This window comes from Phoxinus phoxinus (genome assembly GCF_949152265.1).
Source record: "Phoxinus phoxinus genome assembly, chromosome: 3".
Taxonomy (NCBI): Eukaryota; Metazoa; Chordata; class Actinopteri; order Cypriniformes; family Leuciscidae; genus Phoxinus; species Phoxinus phoxinus.
The window spans coordinates 30565898-30586236 of record NC_136878.1 but is presented as its reverse complement, the minus strand read 5'-3'; the positions used below and the strand labels follow the sequence as shown (position 1 = coordinate 30586236).

Sequence of the window (20339 nt, the reverse complement as noted above, 5' to 3'; positions counted from 1 at the left end):
TGAAATGTCCGTTTATGAAAATAGCCGTCCACGTGTAAACGTAGCCATAAGCTGACATGACTGTCCATTAAACAACTTAATTTGTAATGTTTGTGTTTTTTGCTTTACTTTCAGAGGACTGGAGAACACCTGACAATGGGATGTTGAGACTTCTTCCTCTGGTTGAGAAAAGCTACACCACATCAGTGATCACATCTTCTGTTCTTCTGTTGTACTGTAGGGTACACCTGAACAAACTGTTTAGACGAGGAAGAAGAACATGAACATGATCGAGACATGTACAGGGAAGAGCAAGAAACCAGTTTAGTGATAATGAATCATTATTTTCCAACACAATATCAAATCTGTTTTCTGTATCATAGGTGACTGAATATGATTCTCTGGCACTCATTTTGTGGCTCAGCAGCTGTGAATGGATTTATATGATGTTAATGTATTTTTGAAGACACATTTTTATTTATCTTGAATCTCATTGTCTTTATGCTACTTTATGTCCTCCAATAAAGTGTTGTGTAATAAAGTATGGTGAATATTGTTTATTGAAAGTGGTGTTTGGTACAGTAAATAAAAACAATATTTGAGAATTTTTTATTTCTTATTTCTTTAGTTTAGTTCATAATTTAAAAACAACTAGTACATATAATTAATTACCATGACTCTTTTTCTTAGGACATACACATTTAGATCTGGTTAATTATATTTGGGCCAAAAGTTGCAACAAAACAATGCAACAAAAGTTGCACATACTTGCATGTATAAGCTGCAACTGCAATGTTTGCAGTGAAACAAAGGGAAGCTATGTGAATAACAAGAGGCTGCAGTGGCTATCTTGCTATAAACACTGAAGATGATCCATGTTGATCATTCTAGTACATCTACTAGCCTACTGCATTTAAAATGAAAGCATAGATGTTACTGATGTCAGGCATATAAGCAGCAATCAAGGGGTGAAAAGGAAATGTTGGTACTGTTTTGTTTTTGTTTGTTTTACTGAATGGTGCATTATCCCTGTGTAATAGTGTGTGTAGATCTGTGTAGATTGTACTGCACTTTCCACCCCCAAGGGCCCAGCATCGGCCCCCAGAAGAGCAAAAAACTGCACATTTCAAATGGCTGTAACTCACAGTCCGGTTAGTGTATCAAAGAGAAAATCGGCAGGACAACTGCTCATGCTATGTTTACTAAATAATGTTGGGCCCAGTTTTCTGACATATACAGAAAGCTGGCATAAAGGTTATTTTTAAAGTGCTCACAGTAAATTATCAAATTTCAGCCTGTCCCTCATATATGTCATAAAGGTTTGCACAATGAACAAATTTAGATATCCAGTTGTCCATTAAAGATATTATTTATTTAACATTTATTGTTTCATTACTAAACGTTTTAAACTACATTACCCAGATATCTTTGTCATGCTATCAATGGAACAGGAAACATTGTCCTGTAGTTCATTGAAATGGGCAGACATGCTTAGGGTTAGGGTAGGGATCTCAGTAAAGGAACAATTTCTCACAACATAGAGACACTTTATCATTAACTTTATGTATAACTAACGCAATAATAACACCAAAACATACTTTGTAACATGAAGCGCCGTTTTATATGGGTTAAACGATAGTCCAATCACAGCGAGCTCTGCGATAAAGTCACAGCCAATAACAACCCAGCTGAACAGATGCGTCACACTTACTTGCCCATTTATGGTAAATGATGACAGATCTCTTCTGGTTCCGGCTACAGGGATAGTTACCTTAAATATTTCATATTTAAACCCAAACAATATTTGGGCTGTAATGTATTAATTCTAATTAAATTATAATACTCACATTTAAAAACAAAAGACTCCTTTGTGTGGTTACCATCCAAAAACGAGATCACATGATCAATGACACAAATGTGCTTATTTGATTAGAACGATTCATAAATACATTTGAAAGAGAAACTTTTTTCTAAGCAATGTGCTTCTAACATTTATTTACAGTGTATGTATAGTATATCAAAGGTATATCAATTATATTCAAATAAATGTAACAAAATCACAATGAATGCACACAATTTTGAAAGCATATTCCAATATTTAATGTCAAACTGTTTAAAGACAAATGTAGTGCCAAACCTACTGCACAACAGTATAAAAATCAGTTAATTATATACATAAAAAAACAGGTATAAGATACAGGGGCAATCTATTATAGGGACATATACAGTAACATAAAAAAAAAATAGCTATGATGAAGTTATATTTTTACAAACCAAGAGATGAGATTCAACTTTGTTATGTGAAAATATATTTGTTTCTTCGCTTTAAAGAACAAATAGGCAAAAACGTAAGCACAACGTTTTACATTCTCAACTTTAATTCTATATCCTTGTGATCATTAGTCACTTTTATTGTCACTAAATGAAAGGCAACTTATAATAATTGATTATAAATGTCAGTAAGAAAATGCTTCAATAAAATACATTCACGGGTATATTACATTTACATTAACCAGGTAGTAATGATGTTACCATATATGTAGTTATGGTGGACATTTACTATAGTGACCACTGTAATAAAAGGTTTAATGAAGCTAAATGTAAGACATTAAGTCCATCTAAATGTAAAGGTAACAAACTCAGAATAATGTCCAGTATGTCAAGTGTCTCATTTCTGTAATATTCTTTCAGCACCAATAATAATTCCATAAATATTGATTGTTTTCTAAAGGTTTTCCTGAACACTCTCTCACTATCTTCAATTGTTCGGAAAAACACCTGCTATACACTTGCAGAAATATACATTTGTCTATTGCATCATGAAGTCACTGCATGACTAGAACTAATGGATGGCAATGAATATGTCCTTTAGCATAACACCTGATGCGCACTGACGCTTCTTTGATAAAGGCATTAGGCAGACATCAAGCACAGTTTATGAAGCTGAAAAGAGAAAACACAATGCTTTAACAATATGGAAAAAAGATAAATCACTATTTTCAATATTGGTTCTGCATATATCAAAGAGATCCTGAGGAGGAGTGGGACTTCACATGAAGACTTTCAGAAACTGTGACAGAGCAAAGGGTGCACCTCCCTGGACACATCCGTCGCATGCCCAAACAACACCACCCAAAGACAGTGATGAAGTGGACACCACCAGGAGGATGCAGGAGACCGGGAAGACCTGGGAAGACATGGAGACAGATGTTTCACGAAGAGCTGAAGAATGTCAGTGTCCCATGGGAAGATGCGGAGAACTTGGCCACGGATCGAATACGTTGGAGGACACTTGTTGCCCAATGTGCCCAGCACAGGACTTGATGATGATGTTGGGAGTTTATCCATAACTGTAGGATTTATTTCTGTAAAGAGTGTTGCATAATTAAATGTTAAAAGCATTTTTATGTAATACGTTCACTGATATGTGGGCATTTCTATGAATAAAAGTATGTCTTTAATAGCAAGCAATAATCATATGAACTCGTTTAAAAATAACATGATTTACATGCAAACGGGACAGTTATCAGCAGTGTAACTGATCTGATTACGACAAAATAATCGCGTATCTGATGTCATGTGACAAGTGCTTTTCCACTCTTGCAAACAGAGGTAGGTTATGAGGTGTGGAGAGACATCATGTATCATTGGACATTGGAACATGAACACAACAGACAGGGACTAATTTGTAATAATTTTAATGAATACACAATGCAATTAATATAAACTTTCTGACAGTGTGTGGGACATCAGACTACTATCCAAGAAGGGGCGCAACTGATTTACAAATATCGCGATAAATATGTACAGGAATTGAGGCAGTAGCCAATGAGGACTAGGAGTAAAAGCTGCAGGATTATGTACGAGTATACAAATATGTACTAGTATCGTACGAATTTGACAACTTGTTAAATCGTGTGAATTATTAAGACTTTGAGACTGTTCATACTGATTGGGCTATGGGTTTTGTAAGAACAGGTTTAAGAAACAACAAATGCTTGATAAAATGTTTGATTTAGGGTTAAAACCAACACATACATACCATTGCGAATATTTGTCTTTGCAGCGGTCCGTCTCCTCCGTTTACTTGTCCTCAAACAATAATGGGCTGACTGAGTTCGAAAGGCCCTTTTGGTCTTTTCAGCTGAAAACAGAGAAAATAAAATATCATTATGTATAATATATAGGATTATTTAAAGGGAAAAGTACTGATTTTCCTTACAAATATTGGATGTTACATTATTAAGCATTAAAAGCATGGTAGGTGTTGTGGTTAATATGCATAATTTACAACAATTATCACTTTAAAACGACCAATACTGAGGTAAAAGCATGGTAAGTTTTGTGATTGCTGTCCTTTACTACCCATCACAATAAAACTAAGGTTACTGAGGTAAAAGCATGGTTAGTGTTGTGGTTACTGTGCATTTACAATAAGTACCACATTAAAACTACCAATAGTGTGGTAAAAGCATGGTAAGTTGTGTGATTACTGTCTTTTTACTACACTTATCACAGTAAAACTAATGTTACTGTGGTAAAAGCATGGTGTTGTTTTTACTGTGCTTCTACTACACATACAACTTTGGAACTAATTGTACAACTTAAAAACCTGATATGAATATGATTAACTGATTGAAGGTCTACTCTAGGCCTACTGTATAGCACATCACGTGACAGACCGTGTTTAATCACCATAGAAACCATTTTCATAGAAAGCAATGAAACGCAAAGCCTCCGTTGAGATGACAGATATAATGCAGTGACTGAACTTGAGCTAATCTGATTAATTTCGACACACACAGAAAATACATTATATCAAACATTATTAGGACAGCGTATTTACGACTACTTACCAACATCTGGCACACGTGAACTGATGCCAAATATCGCGAGGTGTTCGGAATGAGACTTCTTCAGCGCGATTTCCTACTAATAAAATATATTTTTTAAATATCAATAAACAGCAAAGCAATCCAGCTTCCCTGGCAATAAGAACGAAATAATATATTTAAAATAAATACATAAACCATGATAAGATCTCGTGAATAAATGTTGATTAAACAGCTTCTCTACTGCAGCCCGATAGGCAGATAGAATCGTGCTTTGATCACGAAAGATGCTTCCCATTGAAATACATTAGTTTTAAAAAACGTGCTGGAATTACGAAAATAACGAAATAAACGTGCCCGTGCCACGAATCAATAGATTAAATTACGTGACCATATCACGAACTGCCGTGAGACTGGGTTGCTCTATCAATAAAGAGATTCCTAACATCATTCAAGTATGGCCATAAATGCCCAGGCAATAAACCTGGACATTGGATTTTGTCTATTAATGGAAGAGAGCATCAAGATATTCAGCATGTTAATGGCATCAAAGTAACATTAACCAAGGATAAGAAACCAGGCTAACTTACATTTAAGCGATATATCACACGAACGAACAATGTTCAGATAAACATCATGAATGCGCGCGTGTGATATTGTTTTACGAAATTTTAATGAACAATAAATGTATATTGAGTTACTTACATTTCGGACACAATATTGGCAGTTAGGCCTAGTTCGAGTGTGTTGCTCCGTCAAAGAAAATAGTTTAAAGAGTTCAACCGTCGCGGCCGGGTCTCTCCTAGCAACAGCTTCTAGCAATGAATCAGTAATTTCGAAAGAATCGGTTGAGTGAACGAAGACTCGAAGACTCGTCCCTCATTTCGTCCCCGAATGAATCAATCATTTTGAACGAATCGTTGACTGATTGATTCACTAAAATGTACAGTCACTGTCGCCTCCTATTGGTGTAAAGATGTAACATGTAAAAAGAATCACTGAACAATCAACACGACTATTAGCTTACAATATTTTCTAGGTTTTTTTAGCCTTTAGCAGGAGTTCGCCATGTGACTTAGTGCTGCACGATAGATGCGAGTTTAATTCCCGACTCGAGGTCAGTTTCTCTTTTTCATTTGTCCTGTCAAAATAAAGGAATTTAAGACTCTGTGCTGTTGTGCATTAGCACTTTTGGAGTACTGCTTAGCCAATCAAATTGGAGGACTGAAAATAATTAATAATAATTTTGCACATTAAATGAACCATGTTTTTTTATTGATTGCCATACAAATACCATGATTAATCTATGGTTAGTGTAGCAAAACCATGGTTAATTTGTTGTTACCATATGGTTCAACTACAACAACCATGTTTTTTTGTTTTGTTTTATAGTTAGGCTATTTGTTTTTTGGTGTATAAAACCATGGTTAATTTTCGTAAGGGTTCTTCGAATTGATGGATGGATGCATGGATGGATAAGTTTATGGTCCTGTTTGCCACAATGATGTCACAACAGTCTTTCTACAAAATTCACTCTCAAACAAATACAACTACCATAACACATTGCAGTGGCAGGAGCGTCAGAGCCAATGAGGCAGTATATTTCAGAGGATTGTGTTTCACAGTCTAGCTCTCCTGGGACAAAGTGGCCTCAGCCAATAACACTTAAGACCCCGGTACAGAAAAACGCAAGATCTTTTATTGCCACTCATCATTCATGTAATATCTGGCAGCATTTGTGATTACAGAACAAGTGATTGACTAACTAGACACTCGTGTAGTGAGTTACGACCAGGCTTACCTTCTAGTTCGATGTGGGACATCTGCGTCGACAATAACTCTTCCTTCCCACTTCAACAGTAAATCACAGAAAACGCCAAAGACGGAACAGTTAAATAATAACCTCAGATTTATTGTAAATCTGTCACAAAATTAGCATTATGGTGAGGCCACTTCACGATGGAGAGAAAGAGGATGGAGAGGTGATCGATAGGAAAGTAGATGAGAGTATTGATATAGTGCAAGAGAGAGAGAATCCGAGAGCACAGGTAGGTTGATCGACCACTTGCACTGGAATCAATAAACTCCGATGGAGTGGAGAGAGTCAGAACTTCCATCCATGGGTGACTAGAACTTTATCAGGAATAATATGTGACTTCACGTAAAGTGTAAACATCTCCACTAGAGAAAACTTACAACAACAAAAAGATTTGATAAGGTTTTGGCTTTCGATTTTTTTTGCACTGATCAGACACTTTTAGCAAAAGTATAACACCAAACTAACATTACTTCATGCTCCGACAGTTGAGCTACAGAAGTTAATATATGAAAACACTATCACATTAGCATTCACTGATTACCACTCACAGAATAGCAACAATTTTTGTCATAATTCTGTCGTCATTACTATCATTTATGTATATGCATATGGCAGACACTATTACCCAAAGCAACTTACAGTGCATTCACATGCATTGGTAGGCTATATTTTGACAGTGTGTGCATTTGAATGGTAAGATCAAGTCATTGTAGTGATCTAAGTGTGTCTGATTCACACCACTTACAAGCGAGTTTGAGACTGTTCCATGAAGGTTTTTGACTGACTTTATACACTGTAAAAAAAAGTTGCTGCCTTAAATTTTTTTAAGTACAATCAACTTAGATGTTTAAGAAATTTCAACTTAAATTACATTATACTGACTTGAATCTTGTATAACATCAAAAAAGTTGAAAATTGCTTATTTTAATGAATGTTGTCAACTTTTTGATCATATATTTTATTACAGTAAGCTTTGTTTGTGAATTTAACAAATGATTGTGGAAAATAAATAAAACACCAAACATACAGTTATGAAATAAACAACAATAATCCCGCTAACACAAAAATGTTTTAAGAATATTTTGCTAACGTTCATAAATCCAAACGTTAAGGGAGCATTCCATAATAATTTTGCAAACATCAAAGGAATGTTTCAGAATGTACAGAGAACATTCAAAAGTAACAAGTATAATATATATATATATATTACATTCATGAACAAAGTATATAATGTTTTGAGAACATTATTAAAAACCAGATAACTTTGAAAGAACGTCCTGTTAACATTACTGAAAGAACCTTTGTTCATAAATTTGAGAAAACCTTGCCAGAACATTTCCTGTTAGCTGGGATGCCCACCAACTTGATACTAGTTGTGGGTGGATCAAACCAAAATAAAACATTAAAAGACAACAAGGAGCTGTTTTTATATCTGTATTGTTGTGTAAATCCATTCACAGTAGTCTATATGACAAATCCATTTTTCACACATATTTATTAAAGCACAGACCCTGGAGTGATTTTCCAAACGTGGAAATGTCTCACCATGAAACATCCCATCAGATCTACAGCTGCGCACATCCACTGCAAACATTTGGAAGTTTCTGTTCCATGGTAGAAAACAAGGATGTGGTCAGAAGCTCTTGTAGCAGCAAGTGAAATACTGCAAGTTCTTAAAAATGTGTTTTTAACTTGTATGGACCTTTTAAGATCCCTTCATTCAAAGCTGTGAATTACCCCCGGTTATATGTGGTGGTCCTGGCAGAGCAGTTCACTGGGGGTGGTTTTTAGACGTCTGCAAGACAGAATTGGACCAGCTGACGTGGACACATCTCTTTAGTCTGAGCCAGAGGAATACACTGCCAGTTTCACGTAGCTCTAGGCAAGTTTCCTTGAGAGTCTTGGAAACCGAGCCAAGATGGAGGTTGTTGTGGACAGTTTGAGAGGATTTGCTGTGTATAGGCTGGGACAGAGGGCTTTTATGACTCAGGGATACTTCGACTGTAATGAGAAATACAGTTGAAAAATGGAAACGCAGCAACATAACCATTAGCATCTCCCAACAGACAGACACAACAATGCATAACATGTGCTTTCCCTCTTCTATTGCTCACCTGTCCATTTCCATCTCCCGTCTCCTCCCGAAAGCACAGAAGAGCGTCTACCCCTATACATCTGTGTATCGTATACACACAGGAGACACGTCGTTCGAGTCTGGGTCTACATTCTGCAGCCAGTGAGACAGTTGCCTGACTGCTCGCTTCTTCCCTCGGTTCCCCCTGGGATCTCCTCTCCTGCCATGCCTCTCTCGGAAGGTGATTGATGAGAAGCCATTTCCGTACTTCTCCCTCTCAGACAGCACCCGGCTCTTCTCCACTGATGTACCATGTGAAGACTCCTCTCGGAGGGATGGGTTTCTCTTTAAGCCATCAAATGAAGCATCCATGCGCTGGAGGTTGTGCCGGGCCGGCTGCAGACACTGCAGTGGACCAGACCAAAGCCGGTGACGGTGGTGTGGGTGAGTGAACACTGGTCTAGCTAACCAGTGTGAGGATGGGAAAAGAGAAAAGGAAAGGAAAAGGTGTGTGCTATAAGCATTAGGCTGTCTCCAGTGCTCCACAAGACAAGGTTTGTCTAGTGTGGATGCATTGTGGTCACGCAGAATGAAAGACAGGTATGTAGGCAATGACTCAGGGAAACCCATTGGAAAGAAAGAAAATGTACAAATGAAATCTCTTTAATGTTTAATTTTTCCTCAGCAATGAGTTATAGACTGCTTGTCAAATGTTGCTCATGAGAACGACCCCAGTAATTTCACATGTGTCTTCTCTAGAGTCTCGAAGAGATCTGAAAAAAATACATTAAACATGTATTCATCTAGATATCAGTCTGCAAGCCTGCACTCAAACATTTCTCAACAAACTACTCCAAACGTGAATTATCCGAGCCTCCTTAATCTTATGAACATTATAGCTCTCTACTTTTAAAGTATTTTAATAATTGTCTCAATAGTTTTTTTATTTATATTTAGGAAAAACATCTGAGACAAAGTTGACACTTAAAGAGATATTCATGCAAACATAATTATTTTAGTCACTCCCATGATGTTCTAAGCTGTATGACTTTCCTTTCCTGCAGAACACAAAAAATAACTCGTTTACAGTTTTTAAAATTGCTTGCACACTAAAAGTGGTTCTTCAGGCATAATATGTGAAAGCATTATGTGCTCAATCTTCAGACCCAGTCTGCAAGAAGCACATCATCTGCTTCACTCTCAGTTCGAAATTGTAAAACAAACTTTTTGCAAAACACCAAATACAGTTACATTTCTGAATACGGTAAATATAGATAATTAGTTCACTTAGAAACCAAAGCTAAATAAATCATGTCCCTTGCATTTCTGTATTTAATGTAAATACAATCTGAACATGCATACATACTGTATATACATACTGTGTACAGGATTTGTGCACATCCATGATTAAATGACAAATATGTGCTCCCGCTACATACTGAACATACAAAACAAAACAAGAAGGTAGTGTTTTACATTTGTCTCTCTCTTGTGTAGTTGTTGTGTATAAGAGCCAATAATTTGATGGTTTGTGCGTAGAGTTATTATGCACGTGTTAAATGTGATTTTATATGATTTCTTTTCCATTTTGTGTTTTGGAGTTTTGTGTGTAGAGTTTAGAGAAAATGAGCCATAGTTTCAGAAATGGTGTCTATGCAATTGTCAAAAAAACTGTCAAATATTTCAACTGTTTTTGTTCATATAATGAAAGACAGTTGGGTCCAAAACAACAATATCTTCTTGTTCCACAGAAAAAAAAGTCATACAGGTTTGGAACAGAGTAGGTAAATACTTTTTGGGTGAACTATCCCTTTTAAAATGAGAACACCATTAAGTTTCATGAGCAACATCTGAGAAATAGTTTTTACTCTTGCGATTAAAGGAACACAGTACTAAACACTCAAATGGAATGAACAAATAAAACAAACCATTTAGACAACACAATATAAAGCAAGACAAACAAAGACAGAGCAACGTAGCACTGGTATAATACAGAGCACAGCGCTAAAATATAATAAATAAAGTCTCTCAAAGTAGTTTACCCACATATCAAAGTGATGTAACACATATTACCATGGCAGGATTTCCCCTTGCTCATCACATCAGTTACTCTGCACTAATAATAGACTTCAATGAAGTGTATTGTTTTAGCACATGCTAGGAAGCTAACAAGGCCTTCGGAATTACAGTACTAGAATTGTGCTAATGAACCACAAGTGTGATACAATATACTTCACTTGTTTTCTTTTCATTAACTCCCCCCCTTTTTTTTGTCCTGACTTGGCACAGTGGGCCGTGCCCATCAAAGGCTTTTGAACGCAATTGATGTGCGCTCAGCATCAGATGCGATGCCCCTGCACTGGGTAAAAGAACAGCCTGTGTGATGCTGCACAACAACATTTGACCCCATTTAAAAACTTGATACCAATTAAGTAGGATTTTACCCATAAATAATTTAGCAGGTTCTATCTCTCTCTCTCTCTCTTTCTCTCCCTCAATCTCGCACTGCACTCTCACAGTGGAAAGAGACTGGCTAATGAAGCTCTCACTTGGGTGAAAGTGGAGCAGACAGGCTGACTATGGCCCATTTTTATCAGCTTCTCTAAGTGATTCATTTCTAAACTTGATATTTATATTGTGGCGAATTATTCTATATACTTTGGCCCATCATCTTCTAACTGATTGGTTTTTAGCTCACAATTCACTCAGAATGGTGGAAGACCAATGAGCAAAGTGAAGAAGAAAGACAGTGAGTGAGAGAGAGAGAAAGTGTGAGAATCGGGACAGCATTTCCAGGATATCCTGATGTTCAGGTCTCCCTTTTAAGAGGAAAGACCACATTGTCACGATACCTGACTTTCAGTGGTCACCAGTACCAGTGCAATTTAGTCATTTTTTTTTAAATCAATTTCGGTAAACTAAACTACAATCTATTTCAATAATAAATTACACAAACAATTACAAAGAAATGGCAAGTACACATTGAATTAAACGTGAAATTTAAACTGAAATAGTATTTTTTTGTAAACTCCAATAATACTTGTTTTATTTACTTTGAAATTTACTTTTTGACTAAGAAGTGCTTTTGACTGTTAATGTTTGCAGTTGCATCACTACACAAAGTATACAAGTTAGACAACCCACATTACTGGTACTGGTACTCATTACAACTGAGGAAAGATTGCTACGGTTACATCATTTTTATTTACTGAAGTACTCTAAAATATCAATATCAAGAATAAAAAGACAACATTAATGATAATAAATTACCAATTGACAATCAGAGAAAGAAGCATGAGGTTAAGTAATGATAAAGAATGGGTGCAGAAGCTGGGAATGTTATTAATGAGAGTGGGACTTATTGTTGTGCGGGACTGAAGAGAAAAATAACTTGTGTTTGAGTGCTTGAGTCTTAAGCATGAGCATATGCACTTGTGTTAATGTGTGTATGCGTGTTTGTCTGAGTTACATACTTGGTTGCTGTTTTCTTTTGCTTGTGCTCTATCAGTGGGGGATAGTTGCTGTCTTCTTTGAAGCGAGCTCCAGTTTCTGTGAAATCAGATTCTCTATTCCCCTTGCTCCTCTCTGCAATGCCAGTGAAAACACATACAGGCACACCCCCATCTATAAGGCTTGGCTTATACAAACACTGAAGAGCATGTCTGTCTACATCTTGTCTTTTTCATCCTGCTTCATTTATTTCACTCCTTGAGACACTTCTCATTAGTCTCATGATTACAAATTTGTTAATTAGCCTACGTAATACAATAGTGGCATTTTTATAAACTACTATATTTATTAATGAAATGCATTACGAACAAAGTGAACAAGAACTTTATTAGCTGTGTTTCCACTGTAGGAAAAGCAAGCATGCTAGTGCGTCCCAGGGCCAGTGGCGTGTCCACTGTAACTTCCGGGCTTGATTGGGCCTCATTGGGGCTTCCTCCGGAGCAACGGCTAGGGTTTTTGGCCCGCCGAATAAGTTTGGTCCAAAGCCGGCCAACTGGGGTTTGAGTAGTGAACAAAGGCTGTGTCTAGTCAGGAGACGGTTAACACCGCTGCTCATTTCCCATGTTGTTTTATTAGCCTACCAGCTAACTTCAACATTTAAGACATTTTTAAGAAAAAAAATTCAGCTCAAAACTCACTTTCAGACACCAGCGAGTATTTAAAATAACTTCCTTGCAATCCGGTGGGGATTCTGATCACTATATGAGGCATAAATATATTAAAGGCTACTTATACTAACCATTGCGATAACAAATACACATCATGTTTTTGGAAAGACTGCTTGAAGAATGTAGGCAAATCATATATGATTACAATCATGTATTTATTTGGTTTCATGTTTTATCTGTCTCTTCCCTTTACCTTTGTTGATACCACATCCATATGTCATAAAACACATGCACTTCGCTAAACTCGTATAATTCATAACTCCTGTTTTCTGTCCATGAGCTCCCTCTGTTGCACTGGTTGAAAGGATAACAGTATAGTGAGACGGGAGAGATCTTTATGATTATGTGGAATGTTAATAGAAATGTTCACCATGTGATATTCAATATGTTTCTAATTTTGTAAGCCATTGGACTTAAAAGCCTTAACGGAGTTGTTTTGTACATACAAAATAGGTATGTTCTCTTTTTATGTGAAATGGTAAAAAACAGTTCGATTCAGCATGATTTACTCCTGACACAAACTGATGAATTACTGGCACTGTAACATATTTCATTGTAAAACATTGGTCAAATATCAATGCTGGAATCTTAAATCTTTAAGTAAAGACAAAACATTCACTTCTGTAATGCTCATTTTGCGATCTAGCTAGATTTCAGTCAGCTCAGCTGGTAAAATGGTGGGGTTGTGTGACATTGTTCAATGAAGGCATGTTAAGGGCGGGTTTTAGGGCAGCGCTGCGGGGCTAGCTATTGGCCCCGCTCTGTATGTTGTTAGCCCTGGCTCCCACTGGCCCGACAGTGGAAAAGCAGCTATTGTAATTGCTGTTGTTTTTGGCAGGTCGGCATGCTCAAACAAACAAATCAATGCTTTGAAAGCACAACACAGGTGGAGTCAATCTATTCTGGCTTACTTGTAGTTGTCACTGCATTTTAACACAGAAGAACAAAGAAAAAATATCTTGATATCTTGAACACACTTCACTTTTAAAGGTTAGTTTACCAATACAATTGAAATTCTGTCTACATTTTCTCACCCTCATGTCTTTCCAAACCTACACTCACCGCCCACTTTGTTAGGTACACCTCAGTACTGGGTTGGACCCTGCCTTAATTCCTCTTGGCATAGATTTAACAAGCTGCTGGAAATATTACTCAGCAATTTTGGTTCGTATATTGACATTATAGCACAACGCAGTTGCTGTAGATTTGTTGGCTTGACATCCATGATGAGAAATCATGTTTCATTACAGGCCATTTTATTGTAGTGAACTCATTGTCATGTTCAAGAAACCAGTTTGAGATAATTTGAACTTTGACATTTGAGAAATTTTCTGTTGGATGTATCCATCTGAAGATGGGTCCACTGTGGTCATGGACCATACCTAATCCTAACCCTAACCCTGGTCAGCGACATAACTCAGGCAGGCTGTGGCGTTTATGATGCTCAATTGGTACAAAGAGGCCTAAAGTGTGCCAAGAAAATATTGCTCACATCATTACACCACCAGCAGAAGCCTGAACTATTGATACAAGGCAGGATGGATTCATGTTTGCATGCTGTTTATGTCAAATTCTGACCCTAATATCTGAATGTCGCAGCAGAAATCATGACTGATCAGACCAGGCAACGGTTTTCCAATCTTCTATTGTCTAATTTTGGTGACTCGTGCAAATTGTAGTCTCAGTTTCCGGTTCTTATCTGACAGGAGTGGCACCCGGTGTGTTCTTCTGCTGCTGTATCCCACCTTCTTCAAGGTTTGATGCATTGTCTGTTCAGAGGTGCTCTTCTGCAGACCTCAGAGACCTAATGAGTGTTTTCCCCCTCTGACACCAACAACCATGCCACATTTAAAGTAACTTAAATCACCTTTCTTCCCCATTCTAATGCTCAGTTTGGCATTCAGCAGATTGTTTTGACCATGTCTACATGCCTAAATGCATTGAATTGCTGCCATGTGATTGGCTGATTAGATATTTGCCTTTACGATCAGTTGAACAGTTGTACCTAACTAAGTGGCCAGTGAGAGTATATATGACTTTCTTTTTTGTATATATGTCGGGTCTCAATGGGGTCAAAATGGTTTGGAATGACATAATGGTGAGTAAATGATGACGGAATGTAAATTTTAGGGTAAACACTGATTTAAATGTTTTAAATTGTAACCGTCCTCCAATCCAAAGTAGGCCGAAAAGCCTGAGCACAATAATTTTCCATAATTCTCTCAGAACCAGGGGTTTAATGTAGTCTTCACCCCAAACCTGACCTGCTTTATGCAGCTATAGTAGCTGTGCCCTTCCCCCCTTTGCCCACTTTTCCACCCTCCCTCTCCTCCAGCGCGAGGTAGGGCAGGGCGGAGGGCATGCCAAGCTGGTCGACACTTTTAAGCAAAGATTAAAGCTTTTCCTTTTAATCAGTCATTTGGCAATGTGCTAAGCCTCTCCTATCCTGCCACTGCTGTAGATCAATTTTTAATGCAACTGTGCACAGCGCAGCCGACTGACAGGCAAGAAAGGCAGTATTTACAAAGGGTCTATTTACAAATATGGAGCGCAGAAAATCTTCACGGGCCACAATTGATCACTCTTAAGGAATTTTAAATGAAACTTCTGTCATGCACTGCGACCTCCAAGAGTCTCAATGTGCGAGTATGTGGCAGCTGTGTAATGTCATTTTATATGTCTGGCTATATATATATATATTCAGATTTGATATTTTATATATTTATTTTTAAAATGTGCAACAGTTACTTAGAGGCACAAACTGGAAAACACCTGATGTCGGTGTGTTGTGCAGATTTTTTGTCGTTTTTTTTCTTTTCTTAACAGCTCTACTCTGAATTTAGACTTTAAATAACAGTGTATGTATGCCCTGTAATGATAAATTAATGAAGGAGTGCCATACTTTAAGTTATGCATGTTTTTTGGAGTCTTCATATCTGAACTGGAGTGCTGAACATTTTGATTCAAAACTAGGCTAAAGATGAGTTTTTGATTCACTGCTGTAGCTTGTTTTAGTTCACCTCATAAGATTCATAGGGTGCCAGGATATTTGTTAAAAATAACCTTATAACTATGCGCACCTTTACATTTTTATAGGCCTGCCTCAGATTTAGCTCAAAATTACCTCAATCGGCTTTCGCTCTGTCATTCAGCACCCAGCACTGCATTGATCTCCAGGAAAATTGACCTGGTTTCCTTCAGATCAATGCTCCATTACATGCCATCATTCTGAGGTGAGTCACAGCGGTGAATAGTTCAGCTTGTTGTTGTTTAACCTCTGTCCTCTTTGTGCAAGCTGTCTGAAGAAGATGCTGAATTACAAAGGAAATAACAAGGCCAGAAAAAAAACGACTGTATGGAAGCTTATATAGCCTATAAACCAAATAAAGATGCATGGAACACAGGCCCATTAAATAAGCACTGTAATTTACTCGCATTGTGTATGATTAACAAGGCTACAGATGCTCAAAAATACGTCCCACCCTTTGGATATAACACACATACAAGGTTATGTATAATCAAATCATTGGAACATGCTTTTGAAAGAAAAAGTGTTGAATGTTGATGAGTGAAATGTTGAATGAAAGGAAATAACCTTGACCTCAAAAGTGTAACATCAGGCTGAAAGATGCAAGACTGAATATAATCATAACTCTGGTTTATAAGGGTAAACATTTAATTAAAATAATTTACAATTTCAAGTCGTAAATATGATGCTTATCAAAATATTTATTTCTGTAACAGAAGCCAGGTAATAATGAAAATAACTTTCTTTTTTATATTTTGTGTTATATCTGTAAAAAAAAACAATTTTAACACGCTCCTGTTTAAAAGTTAGGGGTCAGTATGAGTTTTATTTTATTGTATCTATTTACTTTTAAGTCTTTTTTGCTCACCGAGGCTGCATTTATTTAGTCAAAAAAATACACTAAAATGTAATATTGTGACATTTTAAAGCAGGTGTTTTCTATTTCAATATATATTTTTAATGCAATGTATTCCTGTGAAAAAGCTGACTTTTCAGCAGCAATTTCCCCAGTCTTGAGAGTCCCAAAAAGCATTTCTTATTATTATCAATGTTGAAAGCAGTTGTGCTGCTTGATATCTTTGTGGAAAACATGACATGTTTTTTTTTCAGGGTTATTTAATAAACAAAAGTTCTAAAGAACAGCATTTATTAGAATTTTTTTGTATCGATATAAAATATTTGGTTAATTTAATGCATCCTTGCTAATAAAAGTATTAATTTCTTTAAAAAATAAATAAATTACAATACTACATATTACAAATTAAACATATACTTTTCAGAAATGTGATTGTTTTCCTATATAGTAACATTGTAACAAACACACTGCAGAAAAATAAACTGTCAGGAGTGTCTCTTCAGTCAGAAAATCTCTTCATATGATATTCATTGCAATTAATAAAGCTTTCTATTTGTGGATACATTTACGTTTATAGCAAACTGATTTTAGCTTTGTGACCAAGCTAACTGTTCTTAATTTCGCTGTTTCTTCATCGAGCGTCGATTCCTCTTCCTCCACCTGCTTCTTAGTGGGAAATCAGTTAACCAAGCAGTGTTGTGTGGTTTTGACAGTGCTCGAGGCTTTTGGCTGGGCCACACAACAAGGCTTTCAGTGTGAGTGTGCCCGTGTGTGTGTGCGCATTAGCCACCTCTCACCTCTCTCCTGACATTAGTAATAAAAATGAACACAGCCCAAACTGCTTTCAGTCAACTCCGTAGACGTTTATGTGTGAGTGCGTGTATGTGTGCGTTGGTGCTGTCACCAATTTGTAGCGAGTTTTGGCCAGGCGAGGTGACGGAATGGCTCCTTTATAAACAGAGAAGCGGTGCTTCGATTTTCCATCCAGAGGCATTTGGAAACACATGGGTCTCTGAGCCAGCGAGCAGGACGGGGGAGCCTGGTGCTTACCAATAGAGTAATGCCTGCACAAAACATTACTGACCACCCTACAACTCCCTAGTCTGACAAAACAGAAAGAGAGAGAGATAAACGAGGGAGAGCTTGACATAAACGCAGGACACTCTTTCTAAATACACAGATAGACTCATGACTTAAATACAAAAATGCTCAAATTATCTTTTTAACTCTGTAATTTGTAAAAAAAAAAAAAAAAAAAAAAAAAAGTAATATGTTTGTGTTGTAATTTAAGAAAGTGTTTTTCTAAAAGGTATAGACTTAGTGTCATGTGTGGGTGTTGTATCAAGAAAGTGCAAGACAAGGGAGTAGTCAAACGAAACAGTCTTTTAATAATCAAGGGGAACGCATGAGAATTAGAGTAACAACCACTTGGCACAAACAATATTGGACAAATGAACTAGGGAAAGTCAGGGCTTATATACTCAGAGAACGTAATCAAAAGAGAAATGGAACATGTGGACGAAATCAGGAACCATGGAAACTAATTAATAAACAGGGACACTAACTGTGCATTCACACCGCCGCTGGCGAGAGCGGCAAAATTTGCTCTCGCCACCCTGCCAACGACGCCGTGGAAAGATTCATGGACGCACTGATGCTCTGACGTAGATCGAATGCTTGGTCTTTTTTAAACTTTATTTAAAGGGGCTGCAAAGCAAACAAGCATGTCGATCATTATTTTAGCAGAAAATTGATAGATGGAAAGAACTTAACAATTATAGTGACATTTGCTAACGAAATGAACCAATTAAAAGCCATTTGGGTAGTGTGGCTTTTGCTATTCTAATTTGCATTCCCGCTGAAAAACAAGCGTTCTAGCGCAAAAATATTGCCTATAAATAGTGTTGCATGCCTTCTTATCAAATTCAAATGATCAACCTCTCCTCTATTTTGCTTGGGAACTAATTTGGTCGGAACCCAGGTTTACAGGACTGCGTTCCCTATAATCCTCTCAAACGGAGCACATCTACATTCCAATTGGTTGCCACCAGTGGCCACCGGTGGCCGCCGAACCGCGTCATAGCTCATTACCATAAAGTTGACCTGACTTCAACTCTCCTCGCCGCTCTCACCGTCCAAGCCGCGCCGCCCTCGCTGGAGCTCGCCGCCGCTTGCTGTGAACGCACAGTAACTAGGAACTAAACAGAATCGGAACAGAGCAAACAGAGTGAAAACAAAACTTAAACATAACATACTGGTTACACTCTGGCACTTAAACTTGATTAATTATAGCATAATTAGTTACAATTGTTAAGAATATTAAAATGATAGATGTTAAGTTGGAAAACTCAAAGTTAATTTTCTTTTTTTACTATCCTTAGAACTGTTCATAATATTACACCAATTTATGTAATGGTGCTTTTCCATTGTATGGTAAGGCTCGGTACGGCTCAGTACAGTTCGGCGCGGCATGGTTCGGCTCGCCTCACTTTTCCACTGCGTGGTACGACTCGGCTCGGCACGGCTCGGTTCGCATTAGCTCGGTTTGCTTTTCCACTGCAGTTAGTACCGCTTCAAAGTGGGTGGGATTATAGACTGATCGGTATAGTTTATCCGCTCCTCGGCAACCAATGAGAGGAACGTATGCACTTCGTCCACTGACCACGATTCAGCCATTTCTTTTTTGGAAGTTTTTTTTTCTTTTTTTCTTCAAGCAAGTCAAGCAAGTAGTTTAAAAACAGGTGCTACATCGGTGACTGCTACTGGCTATTTAAATCTAGCGGGTTTGGTGTCGCGCAAATACAATGACGCTGGTAGTGACGATTCTGTCTGACCAATCAGTGATCTGCAGTGTTTTCACGTCACATTTTAGATTCGGTACGGTACGCTTGGAACCTCAACAGAGGTGGTACCATTTAAAGCAAGCCGAAGCGAGCCGTACCGTACCATGGATTGGAAAATCGTCACAAAGTGAGCCATACCAAGCCGAGCCGTACCCTACCATGCAGTGGAAAAGTGCCAAAGCGTGCCGTACTGTACCATGCAGTGGAAAAGTGCCAAAGCGTGCCGTACCGAACCGTGCCGTACCGTACCATGCAGTGGAAAAGCGCCATAATTTTATCTATCAGGATGGAATGTTTTCAATTGGAATTCATCAAACCCGTCGCTAATACGTTGTCACCTTCTGGAGGATTATGTCGTTAAAGACATTCGACTTGTTTGTCAAATGGATTTCACTAAGACTAAAAGGATAGAAAGTGAAATTGAGGACTCAGGAAAAGTCTATGAAATAGTTGCCAATGCATGCAATTTTACCAGGAAAACATGTTTTGTTTAATACATTTTGATTAAAGTAAGGACAAAACAACAACAACAACAATAATCAGTTTTTCCAATGAAATCAAACTATAACAAATATTTTGAAGGAATCCTTATGTTGATTAATTGATTGTCATAATGTGAAAAAATTAAGTAATATAACAAAACGAACTAATGTGATTTACATTTTTAATGACCCAGATGACTAAATTACTCATACGTGTGATGAAGCAGATGATACAGCACACATACAAC

The 20339-nt window shown here is 37.4% G+C and overlaps 1 long non-coding RNA gene across 2 annotated transcripts; it reads right to left on the bottom strand.

Moving 5' to 3' along the window:
- Positions 1–3140: 3140 nt before the first annotated feature.
- On the bottom strand, positions 3141–5234 carry LOC306996018. 2 transcript variants are annotated; one of them, XR_013796976.1, is made up of 3 exons: positions 4836–5234; positions 4022–4123; positions 3141–3344 (listed from the first exon to the last, which is right to left on the bottom strand). It is a non-coding gene; the product is annotated as an uncharacterized lncRNA (long non-coding RNA). The 2 variants fall into 2 exon arrangements; XR_013796977.1 differs by having other exon boundaries at positions 3141–3329.
- Positions 5235–20339: the final 15105 nt, after the last annotated feature.